Genomic DNA, 19470 nt, shown 5'->3' on the forward strand with positions numbered 1-19470 from the left:
AATCACAATAACATTGAGTGGACCAAGAAGTCCAATGGGTAAATTGTCAACTAATGTGCACTTAGAGCAAAAATCTACTTTTCACCTATTGATTCTTTTTTCTGGCATTGATAATTTGTTTGACTTATAAATGAATCTCTAGTATATCAGTGTAGTATGGAATATATATAATAATTATTTTATGGATTAAGTGAGATTAAGCTCAGTATAACTTGGAGGTATCAAATTCTTATGAATTCATGATATGTTGTTTTATTCCTCACTTACAATATGATAATATTGATTTCTGACTATAATTTTGCTACATCAGGATATTCAGGGAATTGGGTCCTTCTGTTTTATTGCTTCATTATCCTTAGGATTTTGTCCTCCTCCTGATGGTCTAACATGGCTTGCCACTGAAACAATGTTCTAAGAAGCAGCGGAAGGGACACATGCAGTCCCTTTATTGAAACCTTCTGAAAGTTAAGTGTATCAGTTTTCCTCTTGTCATTGGCCAGATACCGAGCTGCACTTAGCTGATTGAGAAGCTGGAGAACATATTCTGCTGCAGGAAATGTATTCCCAGCTAAAATGAAAGAGTCTTAAGTGTAGGGAAAGGTAGTTATTGAGAGAAAACTACCAGCCTCTGCTATGTCTGTTTTTAAATTAAATCTCATTCTTGGACTTGAATAGGTTAAATATGTATTATCATTTTTGACATTTGAAAACATAATTACCTATATACTTGACTTTGTGTAAACATTCTGTGTATGTTCAAGTCTTTCTGACTCTGCTCAGCCTGTAATGACCTTCACCGTTTCTTGTCCTCCAGAGTTCAATTCCAATGTCTAATACCACTTCCTCAGTAAAGAATTCTTTAATTCTAGCTCTAATTAATTATTTTATCCTTCCTATTCCATTATAACATAATATGTGTGTTCCTTTGTTGTAGCATCTCATAAACTCTCTCAGATTTTCTCTTGTTATAATAGGACTGCAATTTCCTTAATGGTAGAGTTCATGTCTCATTGATTCGTCTCTTCCCCATGGTGCCCTTCATGTAATAGGCTCATGATATTTTCTGATTGAGTGGATGGGAATTTTAATTCTCTCTTTCTGCTTCTAAAATAATGTGTTATCCTGGATAAGTCACTCAGTCTTTTTTTATCTTTCCAGTAAAATGGGGGGAAATTGCATCTCTTTATCTGCATCATAAGACTGCTATGGAAATAATATAATTTGGGAAATGTGCTGTCAATTGGAAGATACTTGACTAATGAGATTTCACTGCTTTCTGCCTTATTAGGAATTTGGGGAAATTAATCAAGATTAAATGGGTTTCAAGTCAAATTTGTATTCTAAGGTATTTTTCAGTGGTGTTTGGAACACTGGTGCCAAAAGATGATTTCAATAAGTATGTAATGTTATTTAATACCTAAACTTTTATCTAAAATTTCATAAGGGATTTGAATTTGTTTTTTTTTTTTTTAAGATTTTATTTATTTGAGAAAGAGAGCATGAGCGGGGGGAGGGGGAGCAGTGGGAGAAGCAGACTCCCCACTGAGCAGGGAACCTGACATGGGCTTGATCCCAGGATGCTGGGATCATGATCTGAAGGCAGACACTTAACTGACTGAGCCACCCAGGAGCCCTAGTTTATGTTATTAATTCAGATGCAGTGATAAGATTGAAAGCCATTGTAACCTAATTAAGCAGATTCTGAGTTTTAGGGATTTTTAAAAGATTTTATTTGTTTATTTGACAGAGAAAGAGCACAAACAGGGGGAGTGTCACGTAGAGGGAGAGTGAGAAGCAGGCTCCTCACTGAGCAGGGAGCCCAGTGAGGGGCTCATGACCTGATACCCTGGGATTGTGACCTGAGCTGAAGGCAGACACTTAACTGACTGAGCCACCCAGGTGCCCCTGAGTTGTTTTTGTTTAAGGTTTATTTATTTAGTTTTAGAGAGTGTGTAGGCATGCAAGTGGGGGGGAGGGGCAGAAGGAGAGAATCTCAAGCAGATTCCCTGCTGAGTGCAGAGCCAGACTGATCTAAAGACTCTGAGATCATGATCTGAGCAAAAATCAAGAGTTGGATGTTTAACTGACCCGTCCTGGAGCTCTGATCCTGAGTTGTTTTTTATGTCTGCCAATGACCAGTGTTGGAACTCTGGTATCAGGGATTTTCTTAATTTACAATATACCAACAAGTTAATAATTTTTCATTAAATGAGATGCCTTTTTGGGGGTCCTATTTGTAACTGAGAAACTATTTCCCTAGCTAGCTTTCACATTTGGGCCACTTCAGCCTTTTAAAAAAAAGATTGTTAAGATTTATTAGAGAGAGCACATGTGAGTGTGTGCCGGGGGGAAGGGCAGAGGTGAGGAGAGAGAGAGACTCAAGCTAACTTCCGGGCTGAGCTTGACAGGAGACTCAATCTCAAGACCCCGAGATCACTACCTGAGCTGAAATCAATAGTTGATGCTTAACTGACTGAGCCACCCAGGCACCCCTGGTTCACTTTAGCCTTTTGAATGAATGATATCAATATGATATTTCCTGCTTTCGCACCCTCCAGACTTCTATGTGTTAACATGTAGTGCCCTAACAGTACCTCCTGCTAATTATATAATTAGTATTTTAGGGGGGGGCGGGGAAATGTGTCTCAGAGTCCTGTGTATTTGTATTATCATCCAAATTCTGTTTGATACTTGATTATGAAGCTTCAAGGACAAAATGAAATTCTGAAGAATAGACTTTAATGAAAAAAACACTTTACTATTTCTGAGGAGGTCTTCATTTAGACATGTAGGAAATGATTAATTATTTGGAAAATCTATGTCATTATTTGTGTGCTTCTGTCATTAAGGTTCTCACAGTTTTGGCTTGTTTAATATGTATTAAATGTTCGTAGTATACTGAGAGTTTTCCATTATACTAAAATGGAAATGCTGTGTATTACACTAAATATAGGACAGAATATATTTTACTTTTGAGTAGTGATCTGATTTCCAAGATTCTACTAAATTACATATATGCTAATGCTTAGCTTCTGTTGATTATTACCATTACTGCTATCCTGCTACCTGTTTATCATTTAAGATGCAAATTGTCATCTCCCCTGGGCAACTTTCCCTGTGATTCCCAGGCAGAAATATGGTTCCTTTTTTTGTATTTCAAGGGAGGTTTTAAATGAATCTTTATCACAGTTCTTTTTGTTTATATGTCTTTTTTCCATCTAAACTATGAATTGCAAGATAGCTAGCGGCCCATCTGACTCATGTTTGTATATCCTGTATAGTCCCTAGATCATAGTAGGTATCTCAGCAAATGTTTATTTCATTGAACATATATCACTTACAGACATCTTTAGCCGACATCTATATAAGGGATGGTTTGAGAAGACTCTTACACTTACTGTAATTGACCCTCAGGTTGTGCAACAGAGGGTCAATATGTCAAACAAGAGGACTTAACATTTTAGGAGAAAAAGCATTATATATTGCTAAGCACCAAATGGACAGTAAGTTTTAGCTATCAACCATGTGGTCTATCTCTTTTGGTATAGTGTTTTTTAAGTCCTTTGCCTAGGTGACCCATTTAGTTTTTGCATTTTCCTTATGAGAGCAATGTCACTTTTTATGAGATGCAGTGAAGTTAGTGGAAAGTGTCCAGAAAAAAACCGTAATGAGTATTATGTTTGATACAAATCTCAGGTCCTAACCTGATAGATTTCTGCGTATTTAATATCAGAATAGTTGACTTGGGAACCAAAGTATATATTCAGTAGGTAGAGGAGGCAGTATACTGGATGGACATTGCTGAGATTTTTCATTTTAATACAGACTGTAGCTAACAAGGATGAGATGAATCTGGCCAGTAGAGCAACTGAAATGGAGATTAAAAGACAGAATTTTATTAATTTTAAATGGAAGTATATATGACAAGCAGTCAGACAGCCATTTGCTTAATGCAAATAATAATTTAGGGTAAGTACATAGAAAATAATGCTCCAATGCTTTAACCCATTTAGTTTTATTTTAGGCATTCTGGAAATAGAGAAACAGTTAAATTTTGTGCGGGGATTGGAAGTTTTAGTTTTCAATATTAGTTTCCGAGAAGGGGCAGCAAAAAAGGAAATATGTAGTCTTTAATATTATAATAAAGGTTTCAAGAAGATAAAAATAGTACGTTTGCTGGTTTAGCTTTGAAAACTACATAATGTCTGTCTCTTTGTTTCTTAAAAGCCTATCCATTAAGCAGTGAGAGGGAAAAATTAACATTTTAAATAAGTTGGTTTGTTCTTGTTCTTTAACATATAATAGCTCTTGGGGCTCCATTGATCTCCGCCCCCCCCCCCCCCCACCATTTGAAGTTGATATCCATTCAAAGGTTTCTGGTCCTGTCTGTATGATGAGCAAGTAGAGGGTTCCTTGATCTGTAGAGATTCTGATAATGCAGTCAAGGCAATGGTAGCCAGGATTATCAAAGTGGCATCCACATAGTGGGATTCAGGAGGAAGAAGGCACACGTTTGGTAATATGAAACAGAGCTTCAAGAGTTAATCTGGCATTGCTTCCTCATCTCCTGAAAAAGCCAAGGTGTTGTGTTGTGTTTTGTTGTTTTTTAAACACCAGAAGAGTTTGATCCTGTGTATCAAGTTTAGAAGATTAGCCTTGGAAACCAATATTGTGTTTTCTCTCTTCCCTTCAGGACAGAGTATATTCCATTTGGGACCACCTCAACTACCTTACCAGGCAGCACCAGGTCTTCATATGCTTTCAGTTTACCTTCTACTATGAAAAGCATCTTTCCTTGAATGTTCATATTTCACCTTGAGAAGGCAATATATCTATATCTATATCTATATCTATATCTATATATCTATATCTATATCTATAGGATGGATTAAGCAGCTGTAAATAAATATGACATAGTAGAAGAGTGGTTTGTGGGAGTTTTACTATATATACACATATATAATATTTTCCAGTCTGGTTTCAGACCCCGGCATGGCTTGGAGACAGCGTTGGTGTGTATGAAGGATCTTCCTCGAATGAAGGATTTGGGACAACTTTCCATGATGATTATATTAGAGCCTCAGCTGCTTTCGTGTTGGTCATGAGGTGATGCTGAACCGAATGCTTGAACTAGCAGGAGTGGCTGGGATTGCATTGGAGTGGTTCCGTTCATTCCTTCCGGGTAGGTACCAGCTAGGGACGGGTGAAAATGGACATTGAGGGTCTTCCTGTGTGGAACCGTGTAGTTGTCACTCATTCCCCTGTTCACGTTTGGTGGGTTTGAGAAGACAACTGGACACCTGGAGGCCAGGCAGTGTGATTTGAATGACTGTGTAGAAGGATATGAGGGTGATTCCCAGATGGATGTCGCTCACATACGTTATTTCTGTTTTGTCAGTGTGACAGTGCAGACTAGAATTGAAACTGAGAAGTGTGACTTGTTGGAAAGGGAAAATTCGGGAGGCCCTGGTGTGCTTTCTAATTCCTCTGAGTTACAGTTTGTGTAAACTGTGGCCATATTTCGACTACCAATTTATCTATACATGCAAATCCTACTGCAATGTTAGAAATGTTTTATTTTCCTTTTTGTTATATATCTGAGCCTTCTTCCCTGTGAACATTGACTGCATCTCAATGATCTTTCTTGTTAAAGCTGTAGTCTGCTTGTTCACCCTTTTGCTTGGGGCTCTTTTAAGTGAAGTACCCTGACCACGTTAATAAATATTCTTGAGGATGATGGCTGATTTTTCCCAGTAAATGTTTTGCTTTATCTTCACTGAGAGCACTTCATTTTTCTAACCCTGTTTTACTAAGAATCAAATTGGGTTGTACTTTGAAGGAGTTTTGCAGCATAAATACTGTCTCTCTCTCTCTCTCCTTAAACTCCTTAGGCATTTTAAGTTTTTACAGAGAATATGCTAGTTTCTCTAATTTTGAACATGTTCTTTAGAAAGTTGGTGCCTTTTCTTGCCTATTATTTATTTATGAAATGTTATTTCAGTTATTTTCCTTCAGAGTAATGAAAAGCTTGCTGAGTTTGAACATGGAGGAAGTTTATTAGGCCTAATATTAGAATACAGGTAAAGAACTGCAAAGAAGAAACACAGATGTATGTATCTGTAAATATCATTAGAACTGTCTGTTGAATGTCATTTTGGCAAAAGGGCAGGAAACTAACATTTATGCAGTAACTGATCAGTGTCAGGCACTGAGCCAAGCAGTTTCTATTTTTTAGTTCATTTAATCCACACAGTAACATTGAGAAATAGGTGCTGTTTCTTCATTTTACAGATGAGGAATTGATTCCGAGAGAAGTTCGGTATTTTGCCTTACTTCAGTTATAGGTGGAAGATCTGGCATTTGAGTGTGAGTTTGCTGATTCCAAAGCTCAGTCTTTCCATCACAGTCAAATGTTAAGCCACAGGCAAATGTTAGACTTGAAGTGGGGGTCGCAAAGAGGAGAAAAAAAAAAAGAAGAAAAAGAATGCCTATCAGAAGGCATGAGCAAACCAAGGAGGAAATGAAAGACAGGAATGTACTAGCATAGTGATTGTTTTGAAAATTTCTAGAATTTTCTTAAAACTCAGTTTAATAAGCCAGGTGACAAGATGAGCAATATTATGATTATCAAATGTTTGTCACTTATGGGATAAATAGGTTTAGAGTTTTGCATTTTATCTTTTCAGACATTTGTCCAGAATTCTCTCTTGTGAAAATGAAGTAGCAATACCCACATTGGATCCTAGAAAACCATAAGAATCAAGTGCATGGAGGTCAATCAGATAGTGATTATCTGAGAAAAGACAGCATTTGAAGACCAATTCTAGGTGTTTTCTGTTTATAAATGCTTTTTGTTTGTTTTTTTTTAATGTATCTACAAAACTTTATACGAAACCTCAGCTTACCATTGCCTTTCATGTATAATATGGTGCTTATGACTGAAGATGTGAATTTTTGTTTCCTGCTTAAATAGTAATATATCTGGATTTCAGTAAATACTTGTTTTCATCTTTAAATGAAGTTTGAATCAATATTATCAGTGTTTCTTTTCATATTGATGGGCAGCTTACTCCTATCACACAATAGATTTATTTTAGGCATAGCCAGAGAGAACATTGTTTTTGTGTTTATAAACTGACATTTGGCAATAGAAAAATACAGTCATATATTAAAGTTGTTATTCTTACTCTAACATGATAAACTGTTATTAATTATGTTAATGGTACCTTATGAAACACCCCCCCCAAAGGAGGTAAAGCTCTTTAAATGTGATGATTTTCAATTTCAGTGATATGTTTTATCTACTAACAGCTCATGAAGTAACAGTCATAATTGAATTCACCACCTTAAGATTTCCTGACTTAGCTTAAGTGAAATATTGATTTCATGGAATTAGGTGGCAGGTGCATCGAGGAACTATTTCCTGAAAGCTTTACGTGGCTATATAAAACCTCAAGAATATTAATTCAGGTTAAATGAGTGGGTTGGAGTCGTGCTTACTTCATATGTTTGCCAAATGGCCAGAAGCCATATCTCGAGTTTTGTTTTTTGAAACATAGAAAAATGAAGGAAGGCACAAGGATATTTCCCTTATTGTTACATAAACATAGATAGTTCTCTATAATTCTAGCAATTGCTTAATCAGTTACCCTTTAGTTAGTTGATTAAGTAGAGGTCCAGGTTGAAAATAATTGTTCTTGAATTATTATCGTGGCTCATCAATTCTCTTCCTTTCCACTCCGATTACATTTACATATTTTTCTCCCTTTTTATTACTGGAGTTGTTGTCTGGAGGGTCTCTGTGTGCCTGGCTGGAACATTGATATTGCTGTAAAATAATGTACAGGAAATCTTTTGTCTAAAGATACATTTCTCCCCATGGGTCATCAAAATGCGCATTTTTTCCTAAGGAAGATGTTTATTTCTATAAAACAGAGGTAACACATATATAACATATTAGTAACATTACTTTTGGAATTTATTAATATGTATGTGTGTATAATTTTGTAGTTTTCCAAAACCATTAGCCTAAAACAGTATTGTTTTTTCTCTTTTTACATTTGCATTGATCCTGGGCATTCTTATCTTTATCTTACTGGATTTTTTTCTGTATGGAAGAGTATTAATATGGCTTACTGTAGGAGACATAGCATTTCTGTAATCCCTTCTCCTAACTTATGCCTCTCATGAATTATATTTTCCTGAGGGTGAAATTAAAACAAGAACTAGATGTATTAAATTTCTTTTAGGCCTACTGCCAGATTCTTAGATGTATTTTTAAGTGTCAAATACTAAGTTTGGGGAAGAGAAGGATTCTTTAATTCACTAGTCTTTGTATTTACTCTTCCTTTCTCAAAGCATATTGTTTCCATAATAGATCTTGCTTAGAAGTTAGGCCCTTTGTAAAGTTTGTTTTTACTCTGTAATTCAATCTGAATTTTGTAGATGTATTTCATGCCGTCCCAAAAAACAATGACGTTTGTGTTTCATAAAACTTCTGATTTAAAGCAGAAAGCTATGTTTACTAAATATATTTCTACTGTAATACTTCTAATTAAGTAGATGACTACCACTGAACAAATTACCTTAAAAATATAAGTGGATAAAGAAAGAGGAAGAGGAGGAGGAAGGAGGAGAAAACACAACTAAGTTAAATTGACATTTGTTCTTTTTGTGTGAATGCCAATCTTAACAGGAGTGGTTGGTGCAGTTAAATTTAGACATTTCCTTTATCAAACATTTAAAGGTAAAAATTTCCCTGTCGCCAGCAAAACTCTGAATTCTTTTGACATTCTGCTGATCAAGGAATTTCTGATGAGCAGTACCAGATTCTTCTGCAGAGAAGTAGGGGCATGAATCAGAAATGGACAAGGAAACTATTCTTTCTGAACCATAGAAAACCATTGAAAATGATAAATGTTTATTGAACATGTAATGTGTTAGTTGTGTTTTATATTGAGAAAGATATGTACATGATTGAAAATTTATATTTGAAAAGTCATACCATTGGGAAAAAATGAGAAAAATTCAAACCCAACATTTGAATCTACCCTTGATAGGGAAGTAACTTTTAACTGTTAAAAGCTATAAAACAAAGTTCAGAGGAAATAATTGACATAATTAACTACTGAAATTTTTATGTGTCTCCATATCAAAATATATTAAGTAAGTAAACATTTTTAGTTAATATGCTGGAGGTATTATATAAAAAGATTATAAAAACAAATAATAAGGGGATCCCTGGGTGGCACAGCGGTTTGGCGCCTGCCTTTGGCCCAGGGCGCAATCCTGAAGACCCGGGATCGAATCCCACATCGGGCTCCCGGTGCATGGAGCCTGCTTCTCCCTCTGCCTGTATCTCTGCCTCTCTCTCTCTCTCTCTCTCTCTCTCTCTCTATCATAAATAAAATAAAATAAAATAAAAATAAAATAAAATAAAATAAAACAATTAATAAAATAAGTAATGACCTTAGAGCATCATGGTCAAAGGACATGAACAGAAGAGCTCCAATGTATAAAACTAAGGAATAAGTAAGTACGTGGGTAAGCATTTGATCTTATTAATAATCATAGAAATGCAAGGTAAAGTAACCATTGGAGATAGTTTCTTAGTTTTCCTAACAAATTAAATCAATCCATGCACTTCACTCTGACTCCAAATGACACTTCCTGCTATATAATTATCAGTGAGAATATAAACCAAAATAACTTATTTGAAAAGCCAATTGGCATTATTTGTGAAAAGTCATTACATAATTTATATATCCTGAGTTAATAATGCCACTTTTCAAGTTTATCTTAAAATATTCCTAAATATAAGAAAAATACTGTATGTGCTAAGGTATTCATATTAATGCTATTTCAATTATAAAGGACATAATTTAAATGCTTACCAGTGAGTGGTATGGTGCTTCTCAAAGTTGGCTGCAAATTAGAATTATTTGGAAAGATGCAAGAAAATGCATGCTCTTCAGGCCCCATCTGGAGATTTGGAGTTGCCTAACGATTTACATTTTAAAAATTCTCCTGAAAATTCTAATATATAGACAGATTGAAAACCATGGACTTGAAATAAGTTTATAGAATATTTTTAACCATTTGATATCTTTCTCATGGCTTTATAATATGGAGAGGGTATAACATAAAATGAAATATTGTAATTCAACATTTAGGTAAATTATAACTTTAGAAACACACCAAAAAAATAGGCTAGAAGAAAATTTATAAAATACTTAGAGTTGTTTTAAGGGGTTCAGATTTTGAGTGATTTTTCTCATCTTTTCATCCATTGACAGATACTTAGTAATGGTTCTTATATTACTTCTTAAAAGAAAACTATATTTAAAAGAAAGATTCCTGCTGGCAAGATACTCTAGGTAATTTCCCATTTATAGGTTATTTCTTCCTATAAATACAGAGATTTATTCTGACTTCTAAAATAATCGTATCCTGAGGTTAGAGTTACACTTCATTATTGTAATGAAATCCTTTGCAGGATTCTTTTTTCCTTTTTTTGTGATCTCAGAAATATTTTCTAGTGTAGTTTTCTGACTATTGGAATATAATAAGCCCAAGTCAGTCATTTTTCTCTTCTTTTATTACTCTACATCTGTGCCTTATCAGTTTTCACCTTTCTAAATACCATCTATATGCCGATGGTTCCCCAGTGTTTTTCTCTAACTCCAGCATTAATTTTGTGATGCATGTATGCATCGGAATTCTGGATGTATACCTTTAAATTAGTAAGTCCAGAACTAAATTTATATTTTGTTTTTCCAGATTGACCTCTTCTCTATTAACTGTCTTACCTAATTATACCACCATTTACCCCCAGACCCTAAAGTAATCCTAAATTCTTTCTCCTCCCATCTGACACATCTAGTTGGTTTTTATGTCTTACTGATCCTCCCCCCACACTATTTCTTCTCATGCATTTCTTTTTAAGATTTTATTTATTTATTCATGAGAGACACGCAGAGGAGAGAGAGAGAGAAAGGCAGAGACACAGGCAGAGGGAGAAGCAGGCTCCATGCAGGGAGCCTGACGTGGGACTCGATCCCGGGTCTCCAGGATCATGCCCTGGGCTGATGAAGGCAGGCACTAAACCACTGAGCCACCCAGGCGTCCCTTCACATGTGTTTTTTGACTCTTCCTCCATATCTCTGACCTACCATCATTGCTCTGTTGAGGTTCTTGTCATCTTCCCTACAGTCCAGTACTGCAGGCTCCTAATCTGTCTTCTAGGAATGTCTTGTTCTAGATCTATCCTCATGCTAACAGAGGGACAAGGGCATTTTCTTCTTTAAAATCCTCTGGTGCTCTTTATTATCTCTTTCATGAAGTCTAAGCTCCTGGCCATGGGATTTAGACATTTGCATGGCAGGGTACATATCTTCCCTCTGGAAACTGATCCCAACCACCCTTCCCTCCCCTGGAAATGCCAAATAAATAATCATGTTTCTGTCTACCACATTCAGTTTTGTCCATTTGTGCCTTGTTCTTTCTGTTCCCTCTACTTGTAATGACCTCTTTCCATTTTGGACAGATTAACAAAAATTTAAAGATTAATACTATCTATGTTGACTAGGGTAGGGAAAATAGTTACTCTCAAGAAAGCGTAATTTGGAAGTAACTATCAAAATTTTAAAATAACCCTTTTATTTTTTATTTCTTTAAAGAATTTTATTTATTCATGAGGAACACAGAGAGGCAGAGATCTAGGCAAAGGGAGAAGTAGGATCTCTGAGAGTAGCTGGAAGTGGGACTCGATCCCAGGACCCCAGGATCATGACCTTAGCTGAAAGCAAATATTCAACCACTGAACCACCCAGGCATCCCTTAAAATAACTCTTTTAAGCTAATAATTTCTTTCAGAAATCTATTCTCAAGAAGTAGCCATACATATTTTCCTAGTCTGTTTGAGCTGCTATAACAGAATACCACAGATTATGTGGCTTATAAACAAGAGAATTTGATTCTCACAGTTCAGGAGGCTGCAAAGTCTAAGATCATGGTGCCTGCAGGTTTAGAGTCAGGTGAGGGCCGACTTTCTGGGTTATAAATGTTCCACCTTGCATTGAGTCCTTATGTAGGAAGGGGACAAAGCTCTCCAGGGTCTCTTTTATAAGAATGCAAATCCCATTCATGAAGGCTCCATCCACGGGACCTAATCACCTCCAAGAGGCCCTCACCTCTATATACCATCACACTGAAGACTAGGTTTCAACATGAATTTGGGGATTAGGGACACAAGCATTAAATCTATAGCTCCTATATAGAGAGAAGTACATACCAGATTATTTATTACAGTACTATTTTAGTGGATAAAATTAGATACAAACTAAATGTTAAATAAGGAAATGCTTTAAAAATTATATTTCTACTCTATAGGATGTGGAAAATATTATGAATATTAATATCCAGTCTGTACAATATTAAGAACAAACACTAATTCTGTGGGAAAATCTGGTTGTGTAATTAAGCAAAGAAGCATGTACCTACCAGTGTGCGCTAACTGCTGTCTTCTATTTGAAAATAAATTTAAAATACCAAACTGTAGAGTTGAATACAGGCATCTATGCATACAAACAGAGGAAAAGCTCTGGAAAAAAACATGGTAGATCCTTACTAGTCATTACTTCTAAAGTAATAGGTAGAGTTAGGGGAAATTGAGAAGGACTCATTACTTTTAATTTTGTGTAATGATATAACTTTATACTTTCCATATAAGTTCCATGTATTGATTTGCTTGCACAAGAATCTTTAAACAATAACACCATGGACACAAGGGAAGCATCTGATAGAATTGGAGAGAAGCCAAATTGTGGGTAAAAGAACAAAAATGAGTGATTTTCTGTTTTGAAAAATTTGGAAAATACAGTAAAATACCGTAGACCACAACCAGTGGCTGAAATTCACAGTTGTGGACATGTCATAGTTGCTATGGATTTTTTAAAAATTAAGTCTAGCAGGTAAAACGAACTTCTTTGATTTCCTCTTTTTCTCAGAGGCAATCTGGGTCATAAATTTGCTGTGTTTTATACAACAGAATTTATATATGCAGAATTTCAGTCTTGTTATGAATATATAGGTAAAAGTATGTTTTTGTCTATAGCTATCATCTACTGGTGAATATTTAGTTTATTGACAGTTCTTTTTTCTTAAAACAAATAATGTCTCTTTGTGAATGTGCATGAGGTTTTCTGGGGTCTATACCAAAAAGTGGAATGCTGATCTGCAGAGCATGCATACTTCTGTTTTGTTTTGTTTTGTTTTTCCCTAGATATTGCCAGATGTCTTTCCAAATTGGTTGTGTCAATTTATATTCTCACTAGAGTATTTCTTAGTTTCTATTTCTGGACATTCTCAGCCAGTACTTGGTATTGCCAACCTTCAAATTTCGTTCTACTCTGTAAATTGTAAAATGTTACTTTATCAACAGCCCTTGAATGTTTCATGAGTGTCCAAGTCTGTCAGGCCCCTGAGGGGACCACCAGGAACTCTAAGGAAGCTGCAGTCCTAATTTGCTAGATGCCATCAAGCAATGTGGTGTTAGATGCACAGAATTAAATGCTACACTTGTGGTAATGACGATAAAGCTTCTGGAATTTCAGAGATGATCATGGACTGGAGAGGTCATTGGAAGTTTTTAGGAAGTGAAGGTAAGGGGATCTTGACACATGAATAGGAAGAGAGGAAAACAGAAGACATTGAAGGTGAAGGGAGTAGGAAGACAGGTAGCATGGCTGGAGTGAAGAGTAAGCCAATAGTCAAACCATTATTAATTGTATTTAAAATCTTAGCCAGAAAGGGATTAGCAGAGCTTTAAAGCACACCTATTTTAAACTCATCATTTTACAGATGAGAAGAATGAGGCCTGGAAAAAGGAGGCCAGCCTTTATAAATCATTTAGCCTATTTGATAAGTGTCAAAAAAAAAAAGTGCAGAGGATTTATTGGCTTATTTAATTGGGACATCCGATGGATTGACCTTCAACATGACTAGATAATGCAGGAGTTCAAGTGATATCATCTTCCCCACACCCCCTCTTTTCTTTCCATGTTGTGCTCTCCTTTACTCTGGTTAGCTTTATTCTTGGCAGGCTCTCTTTGTGGAGGCAGCGGTAGGCACCAGCTAATTGTTTTTGTACCTTTACAGCTTATGTTTCCACTGAAAATAATGTGTGCTCTTTCTCTTTATTTTTATATCAGTTCCCCAAACTCCCACCATTTGACCATTTTGTTTAGCTAGCCTTCCTGGTGGGGAAATAGGGACCATTTCACTGGTAACTAACCTGGAATCACATTACTGAGGACGGAAAAGTCTATAAGAGACAGGAATGCACAGCATGCATATATAAGATGGCCAGTGTGGCCTGAGTGGTATGTATGGTGTTTGACACACAGGATTATAATCATAAATTGCAACAGAATATAGATAGTAGTCATTGCAGGTGCTTTATGTATAGAAATGCATGATTGTAACAGCTTTCATGGCAGTGATCAAGTTCATCTCAACAGACATGTTTTGAGTGGATTGAGATTGCTCGTCAGATAATACAAAAATGAATATGTGACAATCCTCTATGGAGTCCCCAAACTTGTACTTGGTAGGGACAGGAAAGTTAGAAGTATAAAAATTTTGATGAAACCATGAGGGATGTGCAAAGTGTCAAGATTGTAATCCAGGAATGCCCTGCGATCACAAAAGGTGTCACCATACAGGCCGTAGTTAAAAGTTTTATTTTTAGTGGTAAATGGAGCAAGGAGTGGGATGCATTTTCAGGCAGAGGGTTTAATATGAACCAAAACAGAGAGATTGGAAACCATGGAAGCATATGATTTACTGAGTTGGATCAGATTATAGGAGAGTAGTCTGAGGGTGAAGAGTAATCTGAGCATTGGAGATGAGGTAGGCGCCAACTATCCTGTAGGAGACTGTCATTTCCACTTAAAAATTTGTGCTTCTGAAACCACTGATTTTAATAAATGAATGAATGAATGAAATCAAGTGTATGGCATGGCCTGAGGAGTCTAAGCAGTGTTTTTGTTAGTTTTTTTTAAATAGGAACATTGCTTTGGCATCAGTGGGTAGGCTGCATTGGAGCAGGGAGATACTGAAGGTAGGGTTGGGGGCTATCGAACTATCCTCCTGTGATGCAAATACTGTTTGAATTAGGAAGTGAAGAAGCCAAAAGGCAAACCGAAAAATGAACTTTGTTGAGGTACAATGGCTTGAAGAGTGTGAGAAATGCTTCAGTCGTGGGTGATGAGGAGGAGGATAGTACCCAACACTGAGAGAGATTTAGAGGAACTAGAGGGAGGTCTCCATTGGGAGGATGAGTAAGATGACTTTTATGTTGGGTAATATTGCAAATATATAGTGTTTTCAACTACATGTGAATGTTACATATACATTTGTCAATGCTATTCAGAGTTCCTGGATCTATTTTTCAGTTTTACAGATTTGCACAGAGAAAAATACTCATCACAGTGCATTATTTTTTTCCACAGAGGAACAGATGTTTTGTATACCTTTAAAATAATATTTTAAGCATTTGGCTAATAAAATTAAATATTCCTGGAAGTATAACTGCTAGGTACTTTTTCCTAATGTTCTGAGTCATAAATATAGTACAGCATTTTCTCAAGTATATTTCTTGGCATACTATAATAGGGGATGTTGCTAAATATTGCAGGGGGGAGGATTTGGGTTTTTTTGTTTGCGGTTTTTTGTTTGTTTTTGCTTATTCTTAGGAAATAGTGAGTTAAAGAGGTTTCTTCAGTTAAGCAGGATTTTTTTTTTCAGAGACTTTAGTATATATCCTTAATGTGTTTAGTGAGTTTGCAAAGAATGCAGCATGCTCTTTTCTAACTCATTTGATAGTTCTTTTGGAGCATCACTTGGGACTAATATTTCATAGAACACATTCAGAAATGCTATAGTATTAGCCATTGGTAACACATTGGGATAGGAGGAGTACAAGTAGAATATAGAAATTCACATTTTTATATGAAACTAATTTATCATACCAAATATAATTAGTCTTTTTCTTAATATATGAAATTCACTATTTTATTTTGGAAGATACATTTTTTTTGGCCTAATTGAAAATATCCTCTTTGTGATTGCAGTAACAGGGAAATAGTATAAAGTCCTGAAGTGCCATCAGTGGCCATGGGTTGGTTGCCTTTGCATTAGAGTTGGTGACATAAGAAATTGGCACTTGATTCCATGTCAGTCATCTCCTTGGAATAAACTAAGGATAACATTTAAATTTGAAATGATTTTACTCCTGTTGTGCCACATGCCTCAAGGCTCCCTTCTCCTAGATCCCTTGTCATTTTGTATATATTCAGATAATTCACTTGAGTTCAGCCTGCATTTCTATTATGTGCAAAGCACTGTCAGAGTGTAAATTTATTTCAAGATTAATTTGACATATATAATGTGCTCAATAAATGTTTATTCAGTTAATGGATTATGTTATTCTTTAATGATCCACTTCTACAAAGAGGCATCTTGATTGTGGACCTGGATTCTCTACCACATTCTCTCAAAGTTCTTTCTTCTCTAGTTTTAATAGGTAGCATCACTTGAAGAAGATGAACAATGTCATCTTCTGCAGCCTAGTTCTTAGAATAATGAAATCTACCTAGAGGGCATCATTGCTATAGGTGGCATTGAGTGAAGACGGAGCCAAACACATTTACTGTTTGCCAGCATCTGGCTTTTCCTTGTGTGTTTCCTTCAAGTGCTAAATATTCTTTTTTAGTATCCAAGGTTAATTAAGTGGAGGAGGCAATTGGGGGGAGAAGAATGTGGGAGATTGGAAAAAGCATAGGCTTTGGAATCAGAATAGAATTTGGATTTCAGCTCCATCGCTTAGTTGTTATTTGACTGCAGTAAGATTCTTAATCTCTCAGCCTCAGTTGCATCTGCTAAACTGGACAGCATGCTTACATTTCATGGTCGCTACGAGGAGTATAGATAATAGGCGTGAAAACGCAATCACGTTAGAAATGCTCAGTAAATGTAACCATAATAATAGATCTTATTATCATTCTTTTCCTTCTACCTTTACTGAATAAGTTATTTTCAATGTTATTCACATGTTGAAGGCTATGGGGTTGGAATATAAGCTCACTCATGTCTTCTCTTATTTTTGCTCATGAAGTGAAAGTGAAATTAGAAAAAAAAACCTGAGCCATTTTTTAGACAAGTTATGAAATATTTAAATTCTTTCCATTTGCCATCCTTTGTACCTCTTCGAGGAGGAGTAGTATTCATAATAATGAGAGTTTACAATATTTGAACACTTCAGGTATGCCAGATGTATTTCTAAATGTTTTACATGTTTGAACTCATTAATTCTTCAGAATAATCCTTTAAGAAATAGTGACTTTTATTATCCACATTCTGTAGTCAAGGAACCTGAGACCTAGAGAGGTTAAGTCTCAAGTAACACAGCTAGTAAATGGTCTAGCCACTATTGAACCAAGCTGACGGGCTCCAGAAGCCACAGCCTTATTCGTTGTGCTCTATTGCCTTTCCTGGTATAGCAGTGATCACATGACATGTAGAGAAACAGTTGCCAATATCCAGCTAAACCTGTGGTGTGTTGTTCATGTGATGTCTATAAACCAAGGATTTTTAGACATCTCACTTCAGACTTTAGATGGGGTCTTTAAAAACTATAATTTGGATTATAGGCTTTAGTTTATACTTTTATAGGCTCACTTCTTAGTTTCCTTATAGATATTATTTAGAAATAATACTGATCAACTCTTGTCCCTATTTTAATGTTTTGAGAATCTTGTCTCCTAAAACAAAAAGTCAATTTAATGAATATGATTGTATGAACCACTGTCTGGTGGCAGCTTGGTAATGTCTCCAAAGTGAATAAAAGGTCTAAGTTCAAATCTCTGTTTATATTCTAAGAAGAATATCTTTTTATATTTTTCATGCCAATCAGAGACAAATGTTTAGGTTTGGAGTCTGAAACTGTTTCTCTACATTTAAGAATTAACTTGCATAGCATATGTCACTTGGTAATTATTTCATGCCTCATATATCCACTTCATAAGTGTACTGGGGCTACATTTCTATATTACCTGAGAGATGTGTTGAAAATTGAAAATCATGTGGATTTTCTTCACATGGAAATATGTAGAATATCTTTCTGTCATGACCCATCTCTTGAGCTAATTGGTTCTCCCTATTTATTCTTACATTTTTAAAACTCTAATATTAGTTATTTCTCATATGTCTGTGCTCACTAAAAATGTTAATTAGTGATCTTCTTTGAGGCACTACAAAGTTTGGGACACCATTTGTGTCTTCAAAAATCAAAATTCAGGGCTGCTATAGATAATTTTTTGGTTAACATTTTATGTGCTGGGATTAGGTAGGTAACATGTATAGTTTTAGATTGTTATTTTCTATCATTTTCAAAAATTCCAGACTAGTGGTAATTTTTCTCAAAGAGTAAGAAGTTAATTTGGCCTTGCCTTTCTATAATATTTTTTAAGCATCTAAGTTACAGATTTTCAGCGAATGTACACTGTGTCTATGTATGCTAAGGAGTCATCCACACACACTGATAGAAATAGTTTATTCTTTTCCACTAGTAATGACCTACCCATTAAAGATGTAAATAAATAGACAAATCCAAGAATGCATTGTTCATTTTTTAACATTTTAAAAACATTTTGGTGAAGTGTAACATATACAAGACTTAGATGCGCAAGTCCTAAGTAATCAATTTAATTTTCACATAGTGAACACAAAGATCTTCCATCAAGAACTAAAATATTACCTGTCACACCAGAGGCCCACGTAATTTCCTCTTAAAAATATAGTCTTTATAGTTAAGATATTTTCTTAGGCCATCAACACTGGAGATACTTGAAAGGAGCTATTATGAATTGTTTTGAAAGACAGTGAACATGTAATTGTTTCTATTAATTTATATTAATAATAGCACAATAACATTAATAACAAATATTGCTTAACAATTGCTTCTTGAATTTATTGAGTTTTTTGACTGACATTGTTTGGGATTAATTTTTTGATATTCCCAGATTTGAAAAATGAGATTAAAAATATTTTTAGGAAACGGCTTTCATCTGACAATTTTAAGAGATGCTTAGTGAAATAATGTGGTTTAAAATTTGGGTTACTTAAATATTGAACAGCCTTGCTATTTTATACATAAGGGAATGGAGGACCACAATTATGATATTTTCTTTGTCATGTCTATAAATATTCTTCCATTTGCATTCCCTGGGTACTTTTTGTGGTTTTTAAAATTATTAAAATAGATAAGCCATCCAGCTCATTCACTAAGTGTGCACTATTAGTAAAATTTTATGTGTTCTGTCAGCAATTTGATGTGATAAAGCAATGGTTTTTCTGTAGTTCGCACAGCACCAGGGCTCTGCAAAGCATCTCTGGGGGTTCTTTGATGTC

The 19470-nt window shown here is 35.4% G+C and overlaps 1 protein-coding gene across 7 annotated transcripts in view; it reads left to right on the forward strand.

Annotated features, from left to right (window-relative positions):
- The window catches only part of ASXL3 (ASXL transcriptional regulator 3), a 182091-nt gene that overhangs the window by 43317 nt on the left and 119304 nt on the right, over window positions 1-19470 (forward strand). For 2 of the 7 annotated variants that reach the window (XM_077900402.1, XM_077900403.1), the window contains exons 3-4: window positions 4694-4747; window positions 4974-5182. The exons of 4 other annotated variants lie outside the window; for them this stretch is intronic. The gene's annotated coding sequence lies outside the window, so the exon portion shown is untranslated. The remainder of the gene's footprint in view (window positions 1-4693; window positions 4748-4973; window positions 5183-19470) is intronic. One more of the 7 variants, XM_077900401.1, reaches the window with a different exon arrangement.

The sequence above is a fragment of the Canis aureus genome, chromosome 6, assembly GCF_053574225.1.
Source record: "Canis aureus isolate CA01 chromosome 6, VMU_Caureus_v.1.0, whole genome shotgun sequence".
Lineage (NCBI taxonomy): Eukaryota > Metazoa > Chordata > Mammalia > Carnivora > Canidae > Canis > Canis aureus.